General features: G+C 42.1%; 1 protein-coding gene across 4 annotated transcripts in view; it reads right to left on the reverse strand.

Annotated features, from left to right (window-relative positions):
- SV2B (synaptic vesicle glycoprotein 2B) overlaps positions 1-6,030 on the reverse strand; it is a 230,066-nt gene extending 224,036 nt beyond the window's left edge. For 2 of the 4 annotated variants that reach the window (XM_043922495.1, XM_043922498.1), the window contains exon 1: positions 5,663-6,030. The gene's annotated coding sequence lies outside the window, so the exon portion shown is untranslated. Of the gene's footprint in view, positions 1-4,895; positions 5,083-5,662 lie in introns of those variants that run through there. The other 2 variants (XM_043922496.1, XM_043922497.1) reach the window with 2 other exon arrangements.
- Positions 6,031-26,404: the final 20,374 nt, after the last annotated feature.

Below are 26,404 nucleotides of genomic sequence, written 5' to 3' on the forward strand. Positions count from 1 at the left end.
TTTTCTAGGCACAGAATACTGGAACGGGTTGCCATTTCCTCCTCCAGGGGATCTTCCCAACCCAGGGATTGAACCTGCGTCTCTTGTGCATTCTTCATTGGCAGGCAGATTCTTTACCACTGTGCCACCTTGGGAAGCCCATGCCTGACATGTAGGGAACACTCAGTAAATATTTGGTGGATAAATGGCTATCTAAAGATTCATATGTCTGAAGCTGATCAGCTATGGAAACAGAACAGAGAAAAAGAAAAGGGCAAGTTTCAGGCATTGTCCATTAAAGCAGAATTTGGGAAAAATGGAGCCTTAGTCAAGGGGACTTTAAATATTAACGTCCCTATGGTAGACTGAATGCAAAGACAGTCCAATCTCCCTCCTCCCTCCATATCCGTGCTCTCTGCAGTGCGCCTTCGTAGCACCTCCCATCAAGCAGTGTACTCCAGGGACTTGCCTGGTGGTTCAGCAGCTAAGACTCTGCGCTCCCAATGCAGGGGGCCCAGGTTCGATCCCTGGTCAGGCAACTAGACCCTACATGCCACAACAAAGGTCAAAGATACCACGTGCTGTATCTAAGGCCTGGCACAGCCAAATGAGTAAATAGTTTTTTTAAGTGTTTTCTATTCCCTACACCTTCACTCTGGACTGGCCTTGTGACTTAAAGAGAAAGTGTCAGTCACTCAGTCATGTCCAACCCTTTGCAGCCCCCTGGACTGCAGTCCGCCAGGCTCCTCTGTCCATGGGATTCTCCAGGCAAGCATACTGGAGCGGGTAGCCATTCCCTTCTCCAGGGGATCTTCCTGACCCAGGGATCAAACTCTGGTCTCCTACATTGCAGGCAGACTCTACACCTTCACTCTGGGCTGGCCTTGTGACTTACTTTTGTCAATAGACAAAGATGAAACAGCAGTGTGCCAAGCATAAGTTTAGACCTCAAGAGGTCAGGCAGGTTTCTACTCTCCCCTGGATTCCAGGGCTACCATGTGAACATGTTAGGCTAGCCTGTTGGAAGATGTGGTACTACCCGGAGCAGAGCCAAGTTCCCCCAGCTAAGGCCACCCTTAAGCAGCCAGCTCTCAGCCACTCCAACAGCAGACAAAAATCACATGAACAAACCCAGCTGGGATGAATCAAGCCCAACTCGGACCTAAAGAACTGCCGGGCCAGCCCATAGACACGTGAGAAAATGAGAAATGGTTGCTGTCTTAAGCCACTAAGTTGCGGGGAGGTTTGTCCTGCAGTCCCCTTGGTAAGGTCAGCCCTAATGTATGTGATCAGCCCGCAGGGGGGGCATCTCAGCTGCTCTGCTCTGAATATGTGCTCATCAGGAAAGCTTCTCCTTGTGATGTGGTTGTCACCAAGGGGATCTGCAAGAAGAAGACACCCTGCCATGCCACACAGGGTCCCAGCCATTGTAAATTCACAGACTGGGGTGAGCAAGGTCACTGGGATGTAGCCCAGAGGGACAGATTGGTTTTCTGAGGCAGCAAGACCTCAGATGGAAAAAATTCCACAGAGGTGAAAGTCACCTTCTAAAGGGGTGACTTGGGGGACACCCAGCTAGCCACCCAGCCAGGACCCAACCTTGTCACATCCTGTTTCACAGAAACTTTGACCAGGTTCTCAGGCATCCAACCCCATTTCTATCCACGAAACACATTGCAACAATCCCACAGCACTAGGGTCAGTCATTGGGGGAAGCTCTCAAATCCCCAAAACCATGCTCTTTTACTTTTTTTTAATTGGGTCCGGTTGATTTCAAGTGTATATCAAAGTGATTCTATCAGACACATATAATACATATATATTCTTTCAGATTCTTTTCCATTATAGGTTATTACAAGATACTGAATGCAGTTCCCTGTGCTATGCAGTAGGTCTTTGTTGTTTATCTATTTTATGTGTAATAGTGTGTGTGTGTGCTCAGTCGCTCAGTCGTGTCCACCTCTTTGCAGCCCCATGGACTGCAGCCCGCCAGGCTCCTTTGCCCATGGGATTCTCCAGGCAAACATACTGGAGTGGGATGCTGTGCCCTCCTCCAAGGGATCTTCCCAACTCAGGGATAAAACCCGCGTCTCCTGCATCTCCTGCCTTGCAGATGGATTCTTTACCATTAGCGCCACCTGGGAAACCCAATGTGTGTATTTTAATCCCAAACTTCTAATTTATCTGTCCTCCCTCCCCTCACACTCTCCCCTTTGGTAACAATAAGTCTGCCGAAACCATGCTCTTTAGAGCAACAGTCCCCAATCTTTTTGGCACCAGGGACCAGTTTCGTGGAAGACAGTTTTTCCATGGACCAGGCAGGGGAGAGATGGTTTCAGGATGATTCAAGCTCATTACATTCATTGTGCACTTTATTCCTATTACTATTACATCAGCTCCATCTCAGATCATCAGGCATTAGATCCCAGAGGTAGAGGACCCCCGCTTTAGAGGAACGAAGTCCCAGAGGGGCAGAGCCGCAAATTGTGGTCATTGTATTCAGCCTACAAGATGGTAGTCTCAAATAAGTGCACCATATAATATCATGTACATGCATCCCATGGTACACCAACAGTCAGTGTATTTCCAGTTGATTCTAACATCTTTCCATAGCCATAGAAACTACTTTCATCCTCAAAGAATACAGACTAAAAACTAGCAAGGACAATACCTGCAGGACTATTCACTAAAGGTGGCCCTTTCTTTCATTGCGGGGGAAAGGTTCAAAAGAAGCCCGAAAACAGTCCTTGATCTGGATGAAAGATTGCTGAACACTGTTTTGCACTGAGCTTCTCGTCACCTTGGAAAGATTTATGCCTCTGCTGCCTGCATTTGCTCAGGCTGAGTGACCCAGGAACCTATGTCTCCCAACCAGCCTTCTTCTAAACATCGAGTGCAGGATGTCAGCCAATTCCTGCCACAAGAGCTCAGGATATTAATCTTAGCAACAAATAGAAATCATGAGAGGCAATACCCCAGTGACCCTGCCGGCTTACCCTCTGACCTCAAATCCTACTGCTGCTCCCCTCGCTCACTCACCCACAACCCCACTGAACTTCTTTTTTTTTTTTTTCCCACTGGACTTCTTCCTGGATTTTCTTATGAACACACCTCCCTCCTGCTTCAGGGTTTTGCAGGTGCTGCTACACTGCCCAGAATGCTCTTCCTCAGACATCTGCCTGGCCCGCTCCTCACTTCCCCAGGGGCCCAGTCAAATGTCACTCATCAGCAAAGCCTTCCCTGACCAGGCTATATTAAACAACAACAATCCTCACCCCACCCTCTGACAAGACTCCCCATTCCTCTTACTCTGCTTTATTTCTCTCCACTATAATGCATCATTATCTCACTATTTATGTGTCCATTATCTTACACACACACACACACACACACACAAGGTAAGCTCCTTGAGGGAGTTTATTTAATTCAATTCTGTGTCCCCACACATAGAGCAATTCCTGACACATAGTAGGTACTCAATGAATGAACTGCCATTTCTTAAGCACCTACTTTGTGTCAAGCAACTTATATATGATGATCATTTCCCAATAAACACATACTTTTAAGCACTTATGATGTAATTATATTATAAGAACTCCATTGTTATCTCCATTTTACAGCTCAGGAACCCAAAGCTCAAAGCGAGGCTAAGAAACCTGCACAAGACACTTACCTAGGTCTGTTTGAATATCAAAACCCACACTCCTTGAAGTGTGCCAATCTGCTTTTCAAATACCTTAGTGATGGTTTAGGTTACAAGACGCATGTAAGACGCATCTCTGGCAACATGTATAATGCAAGAGCTCTTCATTCTACCATTTTTCTATCACCCACCATAGATTTTGTCCAGGGGGAAAAAAAATCCGTCAGATTGGATTTTTATTTCCCAGAGCACACTGGTTAGAATAGCTTTAGATTTCCTTTATTCCATCCATTTAGAGACATCCAAGTTCAGAGCTTTCCTTTCGAACTGAGCTGGGACAAGCACAGACAGGTCAGGGACCCAAAGGGGATGAAGGCAGAAGTTCATCTGCTCTGAGAATGCCTCAGAACTATCCAGAACCCTTGCCTTTGTGAAGTACTGGTCCTAGAACTTAGGAAAATGATCCATTAAAGAAACAAAAAGCTTGACCTCCTGCATAGGACACTCTTTTCTCCTGGTTGTCATCCTATGCCTGTGTCTACTGGTATCTGGTCACATACTGCAAACGCCAACCCTGCTGTAACGTACAGAGCTCTGCACATACGGCAGCCTTGATGCTGATGATGGGGAGATGGATGGGGGTTATTCACAGACCGAAGGACCTAGAGAGGGACCCTGTTTCTACTGAAATTCATGTAATGCCTCACCTAGGAGCGCTTCATTTAAAAAAAAATCACTGCCACATTAATTCCTCTCTTCCCGCTCCCACCACTCATTCCACATCTACATTGCTGAACTTATCACACCTCATCATTACAGGTGTTTCTTGTCCACCAGATGTGAGCTTCTGGGGAAATGGACTTTGTTTTCGTCCCCTCTGCGCTCCTCCAGGGTTAATCCAGCCTCTGTCACATCCTAGGTGCTCGACCAGTATTTGCTGACTCAAGAAAGATGCAGAGTGAGCCTGTACTGTGTTTGCTGCACCCACTGTAGCAAGCAGGGTAAGTGACCTCTTCTGGAAAGGGCAAGAAGCAGAAACAGAAGAGACCAGGGTAGACCAGAAGGATCACTGAGCTGGCCAGGATACCCAACTCTCCCCTGTAGGTGTCGACTTCCTATTCCTCACCTGCCACTCCCTGAACCCCAAAACCACCCGCATTTACTTCTGAACAAGCTTTTTAAAAACTGAGCACACACCCCACCCCAGTCTCCCACCCCACCCCACCCTACCGGTCTGCTCTTACCAGAGCCCCAGACACCGAGGTTAAGTTACCTTTAAAAGGAGCTAGTCTGCATCTGTGCTTTCTGGTTTAAGGATCGTGTTTCAGCAGCGGGGCTGAACCCTGGACAGCAGATATAGCTAACACCCGTCTGCGGAGGAAACGGCAGTGCCTCACTCCTCCCTGGCTAAACGCACCCGCTCACCCATCCCTGCAGAACAAATCATGTTCTTTTCCTTGCGCTAAAATCCATCTATAAACAAATCCTCTCCGCGTACCTAAGAAACGGCTCCCACGTCCGCGGAGGGCGCCCTCCACACACAAAAATACACACTCACAAAACCCAACCCAGAGGTACCAGGTGAAAGCCTGGTTTCGATCTGTCCTTTAAGAACAAACCAAAAACAACATCATTCAACACACACACACACACACACACACACAATCCATCTAATTGGAAAGAACTGAAACTAAAAGGGGTGACTAGGAAGCTTATGGAAAGGGAGTTATCAACGTCAGTAGCCTAAGTTGCAAAACTATGTATGGCGCTAACAGTTCAAATAGGATTTAAAAACAGCCCTTGGGGATGCCCCCTTCAAAGAGGCGCGCAACCCCGCGCAGCAGGCAAGTGCTTGCTTTTCTGCGCCAGCTTTCCAAGACTCTCCCTTGTCTTTTGTGCCATTTACTATAAACAACATTCAGAGGTAGCAGCGTGTACATTTCAGCCCAGGCATGTGAGCCTGGGAGCCCCCAGGGTCGCGCGGGCTCCGCGCCCCCGGCCGGGTCTGCACGCACAGGAGCGAGCAATGCCGTCCCCTACCTGGGTGGGAAGTCCGCACGCGGCCGCCTCCGGGTGCGGGCGGAGCGGTGTCCGTCCCGGTGGCCCGGCCGGCTGCTCGGGAGAACGCGGCGCTGGGGCGATCCCGGCGGAGGCAGGAGTCCGCGGGTGTCACACCTGCATCACGGCGCCCGCGCCGCCGCAGCGCGCAGCGCGCCCCCGCCACTCCGAGCACCCAGGGCGGGAGGCTCCTGGGTCCTCTAATCAGCGGGATCAGATCCTAACCGGCTTTCTTCCCGGCCTGGGCATTAAAGGCATTGGCGGCGGCCACCTCTTCTCGCTTCTAAATCCCCTTTTGATTTAAGATGGAGTGTTTGGGATAGCTTGATGGGCAGGGGACCCAGCTAGGGACCCAGGCTCTCTGGATTTGCAGAGCAATACACGCTAAACTTCTTATTCCTCGAGTTTCGAGTTTCATCACCTACTGATGACTGGCATCTCTTTCGCGCTCTCCACAGCGCCCCGCACCAGGGGGCGCTATGCACTCCACACTCCCTTTCACCAGCCCCAAACTAAGACACTTTGGAGGGCACAACTTGAATTCCTGGGAAGGTGAATCTTCGGATAGTGCGTGCCTGCTCGGTCGTGTGGACTCTTTGCGACCCCATGGGCTACAGCTTGCCAGGTTCCGCTGTGCATGGAATTTTCCGGGCAAGAATGCTGGAACGGGTTGCCATTTCCTAGTGCAGGGTGTCTTACCGGACCAGAGTTCGAACCTCTGTCTCCTGCATTGGCAGGGGGATTCTTTACCACTGGACCACCAGGGAAGTCCATCAATGCTTATATCTGGTATCTAAACTTCTTGCTTGAGGATTCTGGTTAGGACCTCTCAGACAACATTGAATTAAAGTGGTACTGAAGCTCTATATTTAAAATGAATAACCAACAAGGGCCTACTGTGTAGCACAGGGAACTCTGCTCAATGTTATGTGGCAGCCTCCATAGGAAGCGGGCTTAGGGGAGAATGGATCCATGCATATGTATGGCCGAGTCCCTTGGCTGTCCACCTGAAACTATCACAACATTGTTAACCGGCTGTACTCCAATATAAAATTAAAGGTTTTTTAAAAATAAAGTGGTGGTACTGGATATCTGGTTTTATTCATATTCAGGGGGAAAGTCTTCATACTATTACATATTTTAATTATAAAAGTGATAATGAAGAGCCTTATCTTATTCTTAATTTTACAAAAAAGCATTTTTTACCCTTAAGTATGATGTTGCTGCTAAGTCACTTCAGTCGTGTCCGACTCTGTGTGATCCCATAGATGGCAGCCCACCAGGCTCCCCCATCCCTGGGATTCTCCAGGCGAGAACACTGGAGTGGGTTGCCATTTCCTTCTCCAATGTGTGAAAGTGAAAAGTGAAAGTGAAGTCGCTCAGTCATGTCCGACTCTTATGGACCCCATGGACCACAGCCTACCAGGCTCCTCCATCCATGGGATTTTCCAGGCAAGAGTACTGGAGGGGGGTGCCATTGCCTTCTCCTAAGTATGATGTTAGCTAGCCATTGTTAAAAACTTTATCAGATGAAAGAACTTCTCATAATAAATATGTAGAATTTTGTCAAAAGTTTTTTTGCCTCCATTGAGATAACCGTAGTTTTACTCCTTTATTCAACTCATATGGGTAATTCCATTCATTGACTTTTGAATGTTAAACCACTTTTATATTCCTCAAATAAACTCCATGATATCATATTTTATATATAACTGGATTTGATTTGATATCTTAAATTTTTATATTAAAAATATTCTACGTTCATGAGGGATGTTAAATTAGTATTCTGCTTTTATAATGTCCCTGTCAAGTTTTTATAGGAAGGTTGTGCTGGCCTCATATACAAGCTGAAAAGTTTTTCTCATTTCTTTTATCTGGAACAGTTTGTGTAGATTGTGTATCCTTTCTTAAACATTGGGGGAAAGTCATCAGTGAAACTATTAGAGCTTAAAGTTTTTATTGTGAGGTTTTTCATTAAGTTCAATTATTTTATTAGCCATGTGACTACTCAGATTTTCTATTTCTTCTTCTTTCAGCTTTGTTAAACTATTACTTTTCAAGGACTTTATCCACTTCATTTAAGTTTTCAAAATTATTAGCTGCAGTGATGTCTCATTTTTCATTCCTGATTTTGGTGACTGGATGGTTTTCCTTTCTTTTGTGTTACTCCTTGCCGGTCTTCGAATAGAAACTTAGATTATTGAGTTTTAATATCCTATAAACTTCCCTCTATAAACACTGATTTGTTTACACCACTGAACTGAACCAATTTTAATATGTTCCATATACGTTTTTGTTCAGTTTAAACTATTATCTAATGTAGACTGTGATTTCCTTGATCCATAGGATTATTTGAAGTGTAATTTTCAAACTTTTAGGAATTTGTTTTCTGTCCCATTTTTCATTGTCTGTTTATCATTTTCCTACCTTCTTCTTCATTAATCAATGTCTTTAATTAAATTATTGTATACACTCTATTCACTTTAGTTTTCCCTTTTAGTATTTCTATCTTAGTTAGATGCTCTATTTCTATTGTGCAACTCTAACTGCAGTCACCTCATCACTTCCCCAGAGACGACAATGGCACCCCAGTCCAGTACTCTGCCTGGAAAATCCCACAGACGGAGGCCTGGTGGGCTGTGGTCCATGGGGCCGCACAGAGTTGGACACGACTGAAGCGACTTAGCAGCAGCAGCAGCATCACTTCCTGGTGGCTCAGCTGGTAAAGAATCTGCCAGCAATGCGGGAGGCCTAGGTTCATTCCCTGGGTTGGGAAGATCCCCTGGAGGAGGACATAGCAACCCACTCCAGTATTCTTGCCTGGAGAATCCCCATGGACAGAGGAGCCTGGTGGGCTACAGTCCATGGGGTCGCAAAGGGTCAGACACGACTGAGCGACTAAGCACAACAAGGCACATCACTTATCACTGCCCAAAACATGCAAAAATATAAATTCAATTCCATTTTTTTTAACTTTGTGCTAAAATATATATTTTAATATAAAATTTTTAAAAGATTTTTTTAATTTACAATGACATAACTTCAAGTGTAAAGATTAGTAAACAGACTTAAATTTTTTTGTTTTTCAGTTAGACCAGCTGCTATGTCCAAGCAATTTTTCTGAGCTATTCATTTCCCAGGCAGAAACAGAAATAGATCCAATGGTCTCTCTCTCTTAATATATATTTCAAATAACCCCTCTCAGATTACATGAGTGAATTTCATTATATCACCTGACCCTTAGATGTCAGTCTGATGCATTGTAATACCTGCTGTAGAGAATTCCCTGATGGTCCAGTGGTTAGGACTGCATGCTTTCTTTGCCAAAGGCGCAGGTTCACTGCCGAGGGTGCAGATCGGGGAACTAAGATCCCACAAGCTGTAGCGTGGCAAAAAAAAAAAAGCTATAAAATGGGGTTGACAGGTCTTAGCATACACCATCCCTATCATGGGGAGACAGATGACAGATGTAACTGAAGAAACTGCTTATATAAATATGTATATGTTTCCCTGATGGTTCAGTGAGTAAAGAATTCACCTGCCACCTACAGTGCAGGAGATGCAGATTCAATCTCTGGGTTAGGAAGAGCCCCGGGAGAAGGGCATGGCAGCCCACTCTAGTATTCTTGCCTGGAGAATCCCATGGACTGAGGAGCCTGGTGGGCTCCAGTCAATGGGGTCACACCGAGTCAGACACGACGGAGCAACTTAGCATGTACGCACATATGTTTATGTATATATACACCAAACCCCACAACCCACAAGACATTGTTATTACTGTTCTTTTACAGTCAATGTTTTTCTATATATTATCATATATTTACCCAGTTCTTCATTCCTTCCTGTGTATTTATTGGAGTTTCCTTTACTTCAGTCTGAATAGGTCTTTTTAGTAATTTTTGTAGGGAAAAGACTAATTCTAGACTGCTAGAGACTAATTATGTCAGATTTTTTTCAAGTTAAAAATGTCTTTGACCTTTAGTTTTGAAGGTCCCTTTTCACTATATATAGCATTTGTAGATGGAAGTTTTTTTTTTCTTTCATCATTTTTAAGATGTCATTCTATTGTCTTCTTGATGTCTGTCGTATGTTCATTCTAAAACTCTATTAGTCTTATTTTCACTTCTCTGAAAGTAATCTTTTTAAATTTTGCTTCTTTTAATATTTTCTTTCATAAGTTTAATTATTCTGTTCCTATGTATGATTTCTTTGGTCACCTGATGCAAAGAACCGACTCATTGGAAAAGACCCTGATGCTGGGAAAGATTGAAGGCAGGAGGAGAAGGGGATGACAGAGGAAAAGATAGTTGGATGGCATCACCGACTTGATGAACATGAGTTTGAGCAAGTTGCGGGAGTTGGTGAAGGACAGGGGAACCTGGCAAGCTGCAGTCCATGGCTCGCAAAGAGACGGACATAACTGAGCCACTGAACAACAACATGATTTTCTTTATTTTTTTCTGATAGTGAGCATCTTGAATTTGTGGGTTAATGTTGTTTACTAGTTTTAGAAAATTCTCAGACTATCTTTTCAAATGTTGTTTCTGCCCTCTTTTCTCTCCCCTACCCTCTTTGATTGAGTGAGCACATACATTACACATAATTAAATGGTTTTGCTATTATCCCTCATGTCTTATGCTCCATTCTTTCTATTAGCTTTTCACCTTCTTTGTACTTTAGCTCGAGAGTTTTCTATTGACCTTTATTTAGGTTCACTAAATTTGCTTTCTGCTATGACCAATTTGCTATTAAACCCATCCAATGAGTTTTTAAGCCTAGATATTATATTTTTTCCAATGGCTACTTGATTAATTGACATAGACTTTGCTGAAGTTTTATTCTTAACTGTTTGATCTGTCTTTCTACGTTCTTTAATACATTTATAATAAAATCTACTAACTTCAATATAGGAATAATTTAGACTAGTTTATTATCTTTTCTGTTGACTATTAGTAAAATTTTTCTTGTCTCTTTGCATGTATCCCTTTTTTTAAATTTGTATTTCAGATATTGTGTGTAAAGGAACTATTGAAAACTGAAATTATTGTTGCTTCTTAGAGATCATTTACCTTGCCCTCTGTTATACAGATAAGATGAGGGGTTACTCACCTCAATCCATTCAAAAATAAGCTTCCAAGGAACTGGATATTAGCTCTACTTAGGCTAATTTCACCTCTGTTTTCATATGTCTTAAAGATGACAGCGGTCATGTGTTTATTGCAGGACATTGCCTCAGGGAGGATTTTACTCACCAGCACTATGAGACTGCAGAATATCTCACTCTGCCTTTCCAATTCAACACCTAGCTTCTTACACCACTCCCCCACTCAGCATTCAGCAAAGATCCACCAGGCAAACTGTACTTTTGGGGTTTCTGTACATTTTAAACAGGCATAAAGCCATATGGTGTTCTAAAGCTCTGCTGGTTTGTCTTCCCCTAGTAGAGCCCCTTCGCCTGATCCTCAGCTCGTGCTTGGACTCAGCAAATCTCCATAAGGAAGAAAAAAGTAAAATCAGCTCACCTAGCAAGAGATCATTGGAAGGACTAATATTGAAGTTGGAGTTCCAAAACCTTGGCCACCTGATGCAAAGAGCTGATTCATTGGAAAAGACCCTGATTCCAGGAAAGATTGAGGGCAGCCAGGTGACAGAGGATGAGATAGTTGGATGGCATCATCAACTCGGTGGATATGAGTGAGCAAACTCCGAGAGATAGTGAAGGTCAGGGAAGCCTGGCATTCTACAATCCATGGAGCCACAAATAGTCTGACAAGACTTAGCAACTGAACAACAACAGAAAGAGCTCTTTTTTCTTTGGAATGGTAGTTCATTTAGTCCTTTTTGTTTCCAATATTCTCAGATATCTTTTAAAATACGATTTCTGGGACTTCCTTGGTGGTCCAGTGGTTAAAAATTCGTCTTCCAGTGCAGGGTTTGATGCCTGGGTTTGATGCCTCGTTGGGGAACTAAGATCCCACATTCCATGGCACAAGTAAGCCCGAAAGCTGCAACTACTGAGCCCACACATTCTGGAGCCAATGCATCACAAATAGAGGAAGCCTGCATGCCTCAATGAAAGATTCCATATGCCTCAACAAAACCAAATAAATCAAAAAATATTTTTAGATAATAATAAAAAATAAAATATGATTCCTATAATTAATTCTTTTTTTCTAGTTGATGCAGATTAATGAAATGCCACCAATTAAATATTACTGGAAAGCAGAAATTGATTTGCTAACTTTTTAACTCTCACATTTTTATGAGGTAGGTACATTTTTTCAGACAAGTTGTGTAACTTGCCAAAGATCACTTAATAGTAAGTAATGACGTCAGGAGATGAACCTACGCTATCTCATCCTAAAAACAGGAGTGACAATAACCACGATGATATACTGCTTCTAATAAATGGAAATCTCCTTTTTCAATAGGTAAAGAAATGCTAATTCTGACTTCTAACTGAAAATCTGAAGGAAGGATCATTTTTAAAATTTTCTTTTGAGATTCGTTTTGAGTCAGATATGTAACTTACTTTAAATTCAAGGCACATCTCTCACCAAAATGTTTCTGTAGAAACTAAATTACCTTTTCTTATCCTTCAAGCCTCAAGAGATAAACCTCACTTAATCAAAAGCATTTTGGGTCCTCTTTTCTTCAGGAAACAGGGGGACAACTGTCGAATTTCTGTGTCCTCCTCTCACAGAATTCTATTGTTAATTACAACAATTCACTTCAGGAATACAAATGCATCTAAAAGAACACTTTCATTTTATGTTTTCGCTTTTGGAAAGTAAGTACAGTGGACTCCTAAACTGCTTGCTTAGAACAGCAAAGGTTAAGGTAATTAGAGTAGAAATGGGAAAATTCACAATCAATTTGCATTTTGAAAGTGCCAACGAATACCAAATGAGAGCTGCCAATGGTTTGTGGCTGCAAAGGTTGAGTCACAACTGAAGCTACAATTTGGAAACCAGCACATTCTGAAAAGCATTGGTATTTACTTTTTCTTTCACTTAATTTTTTAAATTTCTATTTTATGTTGGAGTATAGAGAGTCCCTTGGACTGCAAGGAGATCCAACCAGTCCATCCTGAAGGAGATCAGTCTGCAGTGTTCATTGGCAGGACTGATGCTGAAACTGAAGCTCCAATACTTTGGCCACTTGATGCAAAGAATTGACTCATTTGAAAAGACCCTGATGCTGGGAAATATTGAAAGTGGGAGGAGAAGGGGACGACAGAGGATGAGATAGTTGGATGGCATCACTGACTCAATGGACATGAGTTTGAGTAAACTCTGGGAGTTGGTGATGGACAGGTAGGCCTGGAGTGCTGCAGTCCATGGGGTGGCAAAAAGTCGGACACAACTGAGCGACTGAACTGGACTGAACTGATAGCTGGTTAACAATGTTTTGTTAATTTCAGGTAAGTGATCCAGTTATACATAGTATTAGTCGCTCAGTTGTGTCCAACTCTCTGCGACCCCAAGGACTGTAGCCTGCCAGTGTCATCTGTCCATGGGATTCTCCAGGCAAGAATACTGGAGTGGGTTGCCATATACATATCCATGTACCTTTTCTTTTTCAAGTTTTTTTTAACCATTTAGTTTATTACAGAATATTGAGCAGAGTTTCCTGTGCTGTGCAGTAGGTCCTGTTGGTTATTTATTTTAAATATAGTAGTGTGTACATGTCAGTCGCAACCTCCCAATCTATGCCCTTCCTCCCCCACCCTTTCCCCCTGCTAAACATACATTCTTTCTCTAAGTCTGTTTCTGGTAGGTATATACAATGGTATGCAATATCACCCAGCCATTAGAAAGAATGAAATAATGTCATTTGCAGCAACATAGATGGACCTGGAGATAACCATACTAAGTGAAGTAAATCTTACAAAGGAATATCATATGATATCACTTATACGCAGAATCTTTAAAAAGTGATATGAATGAACTTCTTTACAAAACCGGTGTTTACTCTTTCTGGGCCTTTGCCTAAGAATAATGTGATAATGATAAAGTCTCTTCTGGCTGTAGCTTTATCAGTAGAAAAACGTAAGATGCAAAGAATCAGAATCTCTTCCACTTGCTCTACAGGCAGGAAGGAATTCCAGACTTGACCATGGCAAAATTCAGTATGTGAGCTTACTGAGAAAGATTTGATTTTTGGCTCTTAGGAAGGAAAGTATCACCTGATACTGCAGGCAAATCAAACAATTCCATTTTTTAAAAAGCAGTTGTCTGCCTGAAAGCAGAATTTTAAAACTAAATCTAAAAGAGGAAAAAAGGAACCCACAAAATCGCATCACAGGATTTTAAATATTTCCATTACCTTCTGCTGCTTCCCAGTCAACCAGAGAAGACAGTGATTTCCATGCACTGGACGCATCTGGCAGACTTGCTGGTTCATTTCCTGGGTTTTATCACTCTGTAAATTTTGATGGTTCAATTATAATACCATCAAATGATGTTAAGATGCCACTCTTCTGGTATTTTTTTAAAAAAACCCTTTAACATTACCTGCCAGCATAACAATCGACTTAACAGTTGCTTTTATCATGTACTTACCATTTGAAAGCCATTCTATATATATTTTTGCTAATTTTCCCCAAAACACTGCAAGCTATGAACTTTATTTTCATGTGCTAAATTTGTTTCTAAAAGCTTAGAGTGGTCAGGTAATACCTCGAAGGCCACACAACCAATAAGAAAAAGGGTTAGGAGTCAAATAACAGTAAAATTCCAAAGCCTGGATTCTTCCATAAAATCACTGTTCTCCTATAGAAATAATTTTAGCCCCAACCTAACTGTCCTGTCTTATTCCTCCTCATGCCTGTCCCCACACTTCCCATTCCACCCAAATCGGTTTGCTCCCTTGAATATTTTGTACTTGTTTTCTCTTCTGTATCATTACACACACAGCTCCTCATGCTAATATTGTTTCTAATCCTCAACCCTATAAAAACCTAATTTATCCTTCAAGTACCTGCTGAGATTCCACTTCTTCCAATGAACCTGCCCAGATAAACTTACTTCCTCCCCTAGCTTTCCATAGTAATCTCTCCCTTCCAGATATTTATATAGCATATATTCTCTGTACTATTTGTTCATTCATTCATTCAACAGATCTTTATTCACTTCAAGTTCTAGAAACACAGAGACGACTGGAAGTGAAACCCAGTAACAGATGTATAACGATAAAATGTGTTGTTAAATATATTGATATGTATGTATGCATATATACACTGTATTCAACCATATTAATAATAGGCCAATATTACTGAGTACCTACTATGTGCCACGCACTATTCCAGGCCACTTAAATGTTCTAAGATGAAATGTTTATTTGGCACATTCATCTCTCATTGATCAAAGGTTGGTGCACTGAGTGTAAATTTCACATTTGCACATTTGTTTATGTGGAAGCATCAACTGGTGCTCCCGTTGGTTTAGCTGCCTCACAGAGGCTTCACAAAAGAACTGATGATTCTGCGACTGGATCATTCATTGGTCCTTGAGTTAAACGAGCAGGTTCCCAGAAGAATCCCATATCTAGTATCAGAAAAGCCCTGGGGCAGAAAGTAAAAAATACACTGTGTAGTTGAGGCAAGGTGCCAAAACACTTGAGTAGAGCTGACTCTTGCATCCAAGGCTGGATGGAAGGTAGACTGAGAGGATATGAGACGGGGCACAGGAGGTGTCTACACATAGTAGCAGATGTCGGAGAGAGACATAAAAAGCACCTTCAAACTCAGCATCATCATCCTGTTACTAGAATCTGGCTACCTCTGTATTTCCAATAATGGAAACACATTAACTTCCTTATTGTTTAAGTCACTTCTTTCTTCTTAATCTCCCCTTTATTAAGAGGAAACCACTAAGAAAAAAAAATTGTATATATATAGGCTTTCCTGATAGCTCAGTTGGTAAAGAATCTGCCTGCAATGCAGGAGACCCCAGTTTGATTCCTGGGTCAGGAAGATCCACTGTAGAAAGGACAGGCTAACCATTTGCGTATTCTTGGGTTTCCCTTGTGGTTCAGCTGGTAAAGAACCCATCTGCAATGCAGGAGACCTGGGTTCAATCCCTGGGTTGGGAAGATCCCCTGGAGAAGGGAAAGGATACCCACTCCAGTATTCTGGCCTAGAGAATTCCATGGACTATACAGTCCATGGGGTCGCAAAGAGTCAGACAGGACTGAGTGATTTACACTTTCATATGAATTGTGGCATTGCATACAGGTAGCAGTAGGAAGGTAGCAGAGACATAGCATTTGTTTTCCTTGAGTATAGGATTTGTTTACCTCACTGTTTGTGAAGCCTTGTTGGTAATCGCATTGGCCGTGCTCAAAATGTGCATAAGCTACTTGTTTATGTGAAATAAAGCACACTATCTTTTCTGTAACCTGAAGCTGAAATTTTGCCAGTTCTTACAGAGGGCATTCTCTACAGAAGAAACAGTATTTACAAAAGAAGGATGGGGGCTTTCCTGGTGGCTCAAGGATAAAGAATCTTCCTGCCAATGCGGGAGACCCAGGTTCAATCTCTGATCTGGGATGACCCCACATGCTGTGGAGCAACTAAGCCCCCACACCACAACTACTGAGCCTGTGCTCTCGAGCCCGGGAGCCACAGCTACTGAGCCCACGCAACTACTGAAGCCCATGCTCCACAACAAGAAAAGCCACCACAGTGAGAAGCCCTCGTCCACACCTAGACGAAAGCTAAAACTAGGGAAAAGCCCACACAGTGATGAAGATCCAGCACAGCCAAAAATAAATAAATAAATGTATAAAAGCAAGCAAGAAGTGTGTTCATCAGCTCAGTTTTTCATTCAAAAAACTTGGGGTGCCTTTCATGTACCAATCATCATTGCTCTCCTCTCTGGGGATACAACCCAGAAACAGACAAGATTCCCCATCATTAAAGAGCACCATCTATTAGGGGAAACAGACAGTAAACAAATGAGTACTCAAGGGGAGGGGAAGGTGAGGCTGGCATATATATATATATATATATTTGGCATATATTTTTAAAGGATCATCTGGATTTTGAAAGGGACTGGGTTGGAAGCAAGGAGACTGTTTAGATGTTGATGTAGCAATTTGGGCTAGAAATGATGGTGGCCTGAACAAGAGTGGTGGGGAAGAAGGTGATAAGGCTATTCCCTTTATTGTGCATTGCAGTAAAATCTTTGAAGAGGGGAATATCTGAGGAAGAAAATGGATTCTATAAGGAAAGAAAGAAGGGATTAAAATAAAAAAGGCTACTGGATAGGTGTCAGGTAGCGGGGTACATTTGATTCAGCTGGAAGGACAGTTGCAGAGTGTGAAAGAGCCACATGCTGAAAGAAATGTGGGTGATAAATTGAATCTACTTTGCTGTTGATCAATAGGCATATGCTTGCTAACACTGGAATATTCTAATTACTTTTAATTGTTGGGTTGTGTTTCTTTAACTACACCACCAGGCAAAGACCAAACTCTGTGGGACTCAATATACATAGAGTTACACAGGCTTACACAGAATGAAATTTGTCCTATTTAACACATTTTGAAAGTGATTTTTAAATGTTTTCACTCTTAGGATTTTTACTCATAAATTTTTCCCTCTGAGATATATTAAGTACCAGTTCTGCAAAGAAAATTAGATAGAAGGCAGTTTAGCGATGAATCAAACTAGAATTATGATCAAAGAGAGTCTCAGTAGATAGAATGTAGTTTAGAAATTAAGTTAGCAAAGTTTGGACCTCTCACATTAATCATTTCATAATTCATATTTTCATATATTTACAGCTCATTGAGCAAGCCTATTTTCTTTCCCTGTGGAAAGATGCTTGGTGCTTAAGGGGCCCTGGGATTTAGTAAGGATAACTATGTGAAATAAAGTACAAATGACAAGTGACTATTTTTGTGATTTACTTTGCCTTTGTTCCAAACTCAGAAGAATGGTGAGTAGAGGCGGACACTGGATGACCGTTTGAGCAGGCGGTGATTTCTTTATTTATTCAAAAATACTAGGGGCAACAAATTCTTCCTTAAAAATGCAAGTGTACTCAAGAGTGTTAGCTCCATCACACCTGTGTTTGATGACAGTAATGCCTCAGTTACCTAAAAGAATGGGCCATGGGTTACTGACAAAGAATAGAGGGTAAGTCTTAAAAACTTGAAAAAAGGAAACTCAGGTTTTTTCCCTTCTGCGCTACCATTTAGCTGGGTGGCTTTAAGAAAGTCATGTGGCTTCAACAAATGATGTTGGGAGAACCGGATATCCACATGTAAAAGAATGAAATGCAATCCTTGCTTTACAGTCTATACAAAAATTAACTCAAAATGGAGGAAAGACCTAAATATAAGCGTGAACCCTATATAACTCTTATGATATTAGATTTGGCATTGATTTCTGGGGTATGTCACCAAAAGAACAGGCAACAAAAGCAAAAAAAAGAAAAAGATAAATTGGTCTACATTTGAAATTAAAAGCTTCTGTGCATCAAAGGATACAATCAACAGAGTGAAAAGGCAACTCACAGGATGGGAGAAAATATTTGCAAGTGGTCTATTTCATCAAGGGTTAATAGCAAGCAGACATAAAGAACCCTTACAACTCAACAAAACAAAAACCAAGCCCAATTAAAAAATGGACAAAGGATTTGAACTGGTATATCTCCAAAGAAAATATACAAATGTCAGTAAACACATAAAATGATGCTCAACATCACTAATCATTAGAGAAATGCAAATCAAAACCACACTGAGTTACCACCTCACACCCATTAGGATGGCTATTGTTGTTTAAAGAAAACAAAATAGCAAGGGATGGCAATGATGCAGAAAAGCTGGAACTGTTGTGCACTGTTAGTAAAAATGTAAAATGGTGCTGTTGCCATGAAAAACAGTAAGGTTGTTCTTTAAAAAATTAAAAATAGAATTACCATTTGACCCAGAATCCATGTATGAGGATGCCTAAAAAATTGGAAGCAAGGATTTAAAGAGATATTTTAAAACACATTTATAGTAATATTATTGACAATAGCCAAGAGAAGGAAGCAACCACTTGGATAAGCAAATGGTGGTATATACATATAATGGAATTCAGTCCTAAAAGAGGGAAATTCTGATACATGTTGCAACATGGATGAACGTGGAGAACTATGTTAAGTGAAATAAGCCAGTCACTAAAGGACAAATACTGTATAATTCCAGTTATATAAAGTGCCAGAGTAGTCAAGTTCAAACAGACAGAAAGTGGAATGGTTGTTGCCAGGAGGGTAGCAGGAATTGTTCCATAATTGGTACCAAGTTTCAGTTTTGCAGGATAAAAAGAGTTCTGGAGATGGATGGCAGTGATGGTTGCATAAAAATGTGAGTTACCTAATACTCCTAAACTGTATACTTAAAAGTGGCTAAGATGACAAAATTTGTTCTATGTATTTTATCACAGTTTTTTAAAAATTTAAGACAACAAATAGAAAATGCTTTCACAGTGTAGGAAATACAGAAAGTGCTTGCAAAATAACAAATTTTATACTTAATGTTTTATTAAACTTCCTGAATTGAGGCCCAAGATGGTCCCAGTATGTCAAGTTCCTTTCTGGGAAAAAGAAAGCATGTGGAGAAATTAAGTCATCAGAATTTTTAGAGTTCCTGAGACAACATTTGGTCTCATTCCCTGGAAAAACCAGTTACAATGCCTTGCCAACTCTTAGAATTCCTATTTCTAACATGAAGGGTTTAGAACTCTAACAATTGATTAAATCACCAGTAAGTTCCTTTATCTTTCATATTCTCAAAGTCAATATTTTGTAAATTGTGTTCTACAGTTCTAGTCTTCCAGGCGAAGGGCACGCTTATATCACTTGAGTTCTGGATGCTTCAGTACAAATACACGTGTGCACACACATACACACACAGCCTTGTTTCAAGCTGAGATGCCTGCTTTTTTTATTCCGGAGTTATGTTCAATATTTACTTTTACACAGTTTTCAAATTAAGAAAGCACTGTTTCTAAGGAAGCCAGTTAAGTGGACTTTTTAGATAAGTGACATTTATCTTAGGTATAAAACTTTCATTTTAAACTCTATGTTTGATGAAAATCCTTTAAAAACGACCCTTGGGACTTCCTGGGTGGTCCCAGTGGTTAAGACTTCACCTTCCAGTGCAGGGGGGTGAGGGTTTCACCCCTGGCAGGGACACTAAGACCCCACATGCCTCAATGCCAAAAAAACCAAAGCATAAACAACAGAAGCAATATTGTAACACATTCAATATACTTTTTAAAAAATGGTCCACATCAAAAAAAAAAAAAAAAGAACTGACCCTTGTCCCATACCTTCTTAAAGAGGATCCTGAGGGGAAAAAATAATAATAATAAAAGAGGATTCCTGAAAGAAAAGAAATATAATAAAAGATGATTCCTTAGGAAAAAATAATAATAAAAGAAGATTTCTGGACCATATTCTGCTTCGTAAAGCTTGACATGCAGTGGCTCAGTGGTAAAGAATCCACCTGCCAAAGCAGGAGACAGGGGTTGGATCCCTGAGTTGGGAAGATCTGCTGGAGCAGGAAACGGGCAACCCACTTCAGCATTCTTGCCTGGAAAATCCCATGGTCAGAGGAGCCTGGGCGGCTACAGTCCTTGGAGTCACACACAGTGGGACACAGCTGAGCACAAGCGCGTGTTACAGACTGTCCTCTACATAGAATTGAACTATGAGTTTCTGTTCTCTTGCCAGGGAAAACACAGTTCTTGGAGCTGAAAACGAAAATAATTCCTGCTAACCCAGTTCTTAATCTTTCCTCTCTCAGTGCCCCGTTAGTCTTCACCTGCCATCCAGGGCATTGTCCAGTTTCCATGCCTCCAGCTTTGCATGAGCTGTTTCCTCTATTTAAGCTCCCTTTGTCAGCTTGGCCTTCATCTGGCTGAATTCTTGTCACCATGAAAAACTCAGCTCATGTATTCCCACTTAAGGAAGCCACCCAAGCTGGGTGACAGGCTTGCCCTCTCATCCCCCAATATCTTCTCCATCTAGACACCGTGTATACACAAGTCCATGTATACACATGACTCTTTTGGGACGGTGGACTGTAGCCCACCAGGCTATTTGTCCATGGGGTTCTCCAGGCAAGAATCCTGGAGCAGGTTCCTATTTCTTTCTCAAGGGATCTTCCCTGCCCCAGGGATCAGACCCTCATCTCTTGGGTCTCCTTCTTTGGCAGGTGGATTCTTTACCACTAGCACCCCCTGGGAAGCATGATACGACACTAGAGACTTCTAGAACTTAAAGGCAAAGAGGAAAAAGATTAAAAATGGAACAGAAGAGCCAAGAACTGTGGGACAACTACAGAAGGGACAACATCCAAGTAAAAGGAACACCAAGGGGGAAAGAAGGAACAGAAGAAATATTCAAAGCAGTAATTATAATAGGGGCGGAATGGATGCCCAGCCGTTAGAGTGGGCCATTCCTGATTGGCTGTTAGCCTCCCGCCCCCACCAACGGTCACCTCGCAGTGTGCCCCTCCCCCCCCCCCCCAATATAAAGGAGCCCGAATTCTGACTGGGGAAAAGATGGTTCTCTGAGACGCTTGTCCGCCATTTCCTCAGCCTGCTTCCTTTCCAAATATCGTCATTCCTTGCCCCAGGAACTCTCCCTGTATACTGGTCTGTCAAGCAGTGAGCAGAATGAGCTTGGACTCAGTATCATAATGACTGAGAATTTCCCCAAATTAACATCAGCTACCAAACCACAGATTCAGGAAGCTCAGAGAAGAGATAGGATAGTGGGGGAAATATTAAGCATATAATATTCCTGCTGAGGAGAATCAAAGATAAAAATCTTAAAAAGAGCCAGAGGGAAAACATGCCTTCCCTCTAAAAGGACCAAAGGAAAAATGACATCCGCCTATTCCCTCAGAAACCATGCAAGCAAGAAGAGCAAGGAGTGAAATATTTGAAGTGTTGAGAGGGAAAAAAATGAACTCCAACCTAGGATTCTGTATTCTGAGGTCCTCTTCAAAAGCAAACCATAAATACATTCTAAGGCAAACAAAAATTGAGAGAATGTGTAGTCTTGCCTTGAAATGTTAAAAGAAGTTTCTTCAGAGAGAAGGTGTTGGTTCAAAACCAACAGCCTGGTGGTCCAATGGCTAAGACTCTGCTCCCAATGCAGGGGGTACTGGTTTGATCCTAAGCCAGAGAAAAAGATCCTACAAGCTACAACTAAGACCCAGTACTGCCAAAACAAGTTAAAAATGTTTTTAAATATATATTTTTTAATGTTAAAAAAAACCAACCTAGAGCTTCCCATGGAAAATCTGAAAGAGATTCCCAGACACAGAGGACGAGGAGAGCCGTAAGAAAGAGGCAGACACTCCAGCCTGGTAAGTGGCAGGTCTAACAAGCAAGGGAACTTGGTACCAAGGCTGTGGCCCCAGGACCATACCCCTGCCCCTCCCTCCAGGTAAAATGCAGAAAACCACAGCTAACTTTTCAAATCGTGGTACTGGAGAAAACTCTTGAGAGTTTCTTGGACTGTGAAGAGACCAAACCATGCGTGCGTGCTAAGTCGCTTCAGTCGTGTCCAACTCCATGAATTATAGCTCACCAGGCTCCTCTGTCCATGGAATCTCCCAGGTGAGAACACTGGAGTGGGTTGCCGTTTCCTTCTCCAGGGATCTTCCCAACCCAGGGTTCAAACCTGCATCTCCTGTGTCTCCTGCATTGGCAGGCGGGTTTTTTTTACCACCAGCGCCACCTGGCAAGCCCAATGATAAGAGCTGACTCATTGGAAAAGACCCTGTTGCTGGAAAAGATTGAAAGCAAAAGGAGAAGGGGGTGACAGGGAATGAGATGATTAGGTAGCATCACCAACTCAATGGACATGAATTTGAACAAACTCCAGGAGATAATGAAGGACAGGGGAGCCTGGCGTGCTGCAGTCCATGGGGTCGCAAAGAGTTGGACACAACTTAGCGACTGAACAGTAACAAACCATGTCCTGTTCAGGGCACAGGAACAAGAGTCCATCCACAAGAACACCCTGGCAAGCTGGTTCAGCATCACAAGTGGGGCAAAGACCGTCCTGCAACTCGTTACCATCTCATTATAATACTAACCTCTCTGCCATCCACACCAAGATGGTTCCACCAGCTTCCGACCCAGATGCCAAAGAACTATGCATGGGCAGAAAAGAAGTAGCAACTCAGTTCCAGGAAGAATCCTGCCTCTTAGAAAACCGATGCAGATGCCTCCCCCTCATGAACCTTACCCTTAAAATCATGCCTGAATCATTCACCCAGGCAAGAAGTTGATTTGCAACTAAGTTCCTGCTTCTCCAGCCTCTGGCCATTGAATAAAGCTTACATTGCTTCCTTCTCAGCTTCAGTTTTTGTCCCACTTGAACAGGGAAAAACCTTCCCCACCCAGGCCAGCTGGGGCTCCTGTAGGCATCCACATGACCTAATTTGGTGATAATTAGGTTAAGGCTTACCTTGAGACTTATTTTAGGCGCCACAAGATGAGTCAATCTCCAGACCTGCCCACCAGAATCTTAAAGTTTATGTAGAGGACTGAACAAGGTTAGGTCACACGTACCATCCAGATGGCCTGAACAACAGATGGCTTTAAAGCTGCATCTTTTAAAATGGCTCGCACTGTGGGAACAGTGGGCAGAGTGCAGGCTACAAGGACAGGGCAGGGCTGAGGAGCCTCCCACCTCCTGGGTCAAGCCCCCGGGTCATCAAGTGGTCACATCCTCTGGATGAACTCCTCCAATGGAAGGAAATTGATATGGGTCAGAAACTCACATTCACATAAAGAAAGGAAGAGCACTAAAGGAGAAATCCATGAAGGTAAATAAAAGCTTTTATGTTTATTATTCTTAATTGATTTCACAGGTAACAGTTTGTTACAAATAATGGTAGCAACAGTGTACTTCATTCTGTATGTTTATTATATATATACAATATCATCGTCGTTTAGTTGCTTAGTCATGTCTGACTCTTTGTGACCCCATGAACTGTAGCCCACCAGGCTCCTCCGCCCATGGAATCTCCCAGGCAAGAATACCGGAGTAGGCTGTCAATTCCTTCTCCAATATATACAATATAAGCATATGCAATTGTATATATAAGCATATACACTTCCATATGCTTCTGTATGAATGAGATAAATGACTGCAGTGATATAAGATATAAGCAAGGGATGGGAGGAAGGAATTAGGAATATTCTGTTTTCACAGGTACTTGCACTACCTGTGAAGCAGTATAGTGTTATTTGAAGGTGGACTTTGGAATTCCCTAGTGATCCAGTAGTTAAGACTCCTCCATTTCATTGCTGTGGGTGAGGGTTCGATCCCTGGTCAAGGAACTAGGTAGGATCCCACAAGCTGGGTAGGTGGAGCCAAATTAATTAATTAATAGATTAGAAAGAAAGTAGACTTGGCTTTATCTGTAAATATATGTATTGCAAATTCTATCTAGGCCTGCCTGTGTGCATAATCAGTTGCTCGGTCTTGTCCGACTTTTTGCAACCCTGTGGACTGTAGCCTGCCAGGTTCCTCTGTCCATGGAATATTCCAGGCAAGAATACTGGAGTAGATTACCATTTCCTCCTCCAGGGGATCTTCCTGACCCAGGGATCGAACCTGTATCTCCTGTGTCTCCTACGTTGGCAAGCAAGTTTTTACCACTGCACCACCTGGGAAGCTCAATTTCTATCAAGGGCAACCCCTTAAATAAAGCTGAAAAAGAAGTAAAACTGTTATGCTAAGAAAGGAGAGAAAATGGAATCATATAAAGTGCTCAAGTAAAACTACAAATAACGGAAAAGGAGTGGATGACAAAAATAGGAATAAAGAACAAGGGCAATGAAGAGAAAACAGAAACAAATAGCATAGATAGTAATCCAACTATATCAATAAACATTTTAAATGTCAAGCGTATAAACACCCCAATTAAAAGATAGACTTTGACAGAGTGGATCAAAAAGCAAGACTCCATTCTATGTCTACAAGAATCCTATTTTAAATATAAAGACACATGTAAATTAAAATTAAGGGATAAGTAGGCAAAGCATGGAGGGTTTGTTTTTTTTTAAGTAATAGGCTTTATTTTTTTTCAGGAAGTTTTAGGTTCACACCAAAAGTAAGGAAGAAGGTACAGAGGCTTCTTATATGTCTTCTGCTCCCATACATGCATCAGTCAGTTCAGTTCAGTCACTCAGTTGTGTCTGACTCTTTGCTGCCCCATAGACTGTAGCACTCCAGGCTTCCCTGTCCATCACCAACTCCCGGAGCTTGCTCAGACACATGTCCATCAAGTCCTCTTTCATTATCAATATCCCCCACCAGAGTAGTACTTACGTTATGATTAATAAAAGTACATTGACGCACCAGCATCACCCAAAATCTACAGTTTACATGAGGGTTCACTCTTGATGTTGTACATTCTGTAGGTTTGCACAAATGTACAGTAACATGTATGCTTCATCATAGTATCATATACAATGTATTCATTGCCCTAAAAATCCAGCACAGAGGATTTTTACGGCAGTGAAACTAATCTTTATGACACTCATATGGTAAATGCATGTCTTCATACATTTATCCAAATCCATAGAATATATACCACCAACAGTGAACCCTATAGACTTGGGTGATGGTGATGTGTCAGTATAAGTTACTGACTGTAACAAATGTCCCACTCTAAAGGGGAATGTTGATAATTATGCCTATTGCGGGTGCAGCCGCAATATGCAAATGCTGTGAACTTTCCATCCCACTAGGGAGTGGAAATGGCAAATTTTTAAAAATTTTAATATCTTTCTGTACTCTCCAAGTTTACTGTAATGAGTGTGTAAACAGAGATAAAATATGTTAAAATCCTACCACTTCCCTTTTTCTTTTTTTTAATTATTTATTTTTTAATTAGAGTATAATTCCATTACAATGTCATGTTAGTTTCTGCTGTACAACACGACTTCCTTTTTTCTAATATGAAAGAGGAGAAAAATCAAAGTGACCCACTGGGCTTCTCCAAATCATGGATTGTTTGATGGGTAACACCCTCTCGTTCTCTGCACTGACTGAACTAGTTCTGCAGTAAAAACACTGCAAAAAGGGACTATGACCCTCCCAGTTTGGCATCTTCCTCTGGCCTGTGCTCCTAGTCCTCCCACCGTGTAACCAAAAGGATAAGCGTGACTTCGGGGCACTCATGCATAATGCAAAGCTTGTTGATTTGGAAGGGGCTGATACTCTCCAAGCGTTTGCAACAGAGTCAGTAACAGAACATTAATATTTCAGGGCTTTTCTGTTCATGTGTGAGGACAACTCCAGCTGGACTTCCTGAGTCATAAGGGAGAGGGCAAAGGCTGCTAGGGACTGCAGAGTCTCCTCAGAAACTGCTGACCCCAAAGTGGGACCTCGCTCCGCATATACTGGTCATTGTAGACTCTGAGACATGGGTTAGATGGCAAGATGCACATTTAGCCAGGAAACGTGTTTCCATGACAATCTTAAACTCCTATGTCTGCCTTTCTTCCCCTCTCCAGTGCGTGTTAAGTCCACATGAAGCCCCTGTGGGCTTCGCCCATCTGCAAGACAGCTGAGGCTTCAGCTGCTTTATGGGCTGCTAATAATCTTGGAAAGCAAGGGCAAAACCCAGACAATCATGTTCATAGTCCTTGTTTTGTGATTGCTTGACATTTTTTATGAGTCTGTTTTCAATTCA

Source organism: Cervus elaphus, chromosome 13, assembly GCF_910594005.1.
Source record: "Cervus elaphus chromosome 13, mCerEla1.1, whole genome shotgun sequence".
Taxonomy (NCBI): Eukaryota; Metazoa; Chordata; class Mammalia; order Artiodactyla; family Cervidae; genus Cervus; species Cervus elaphus.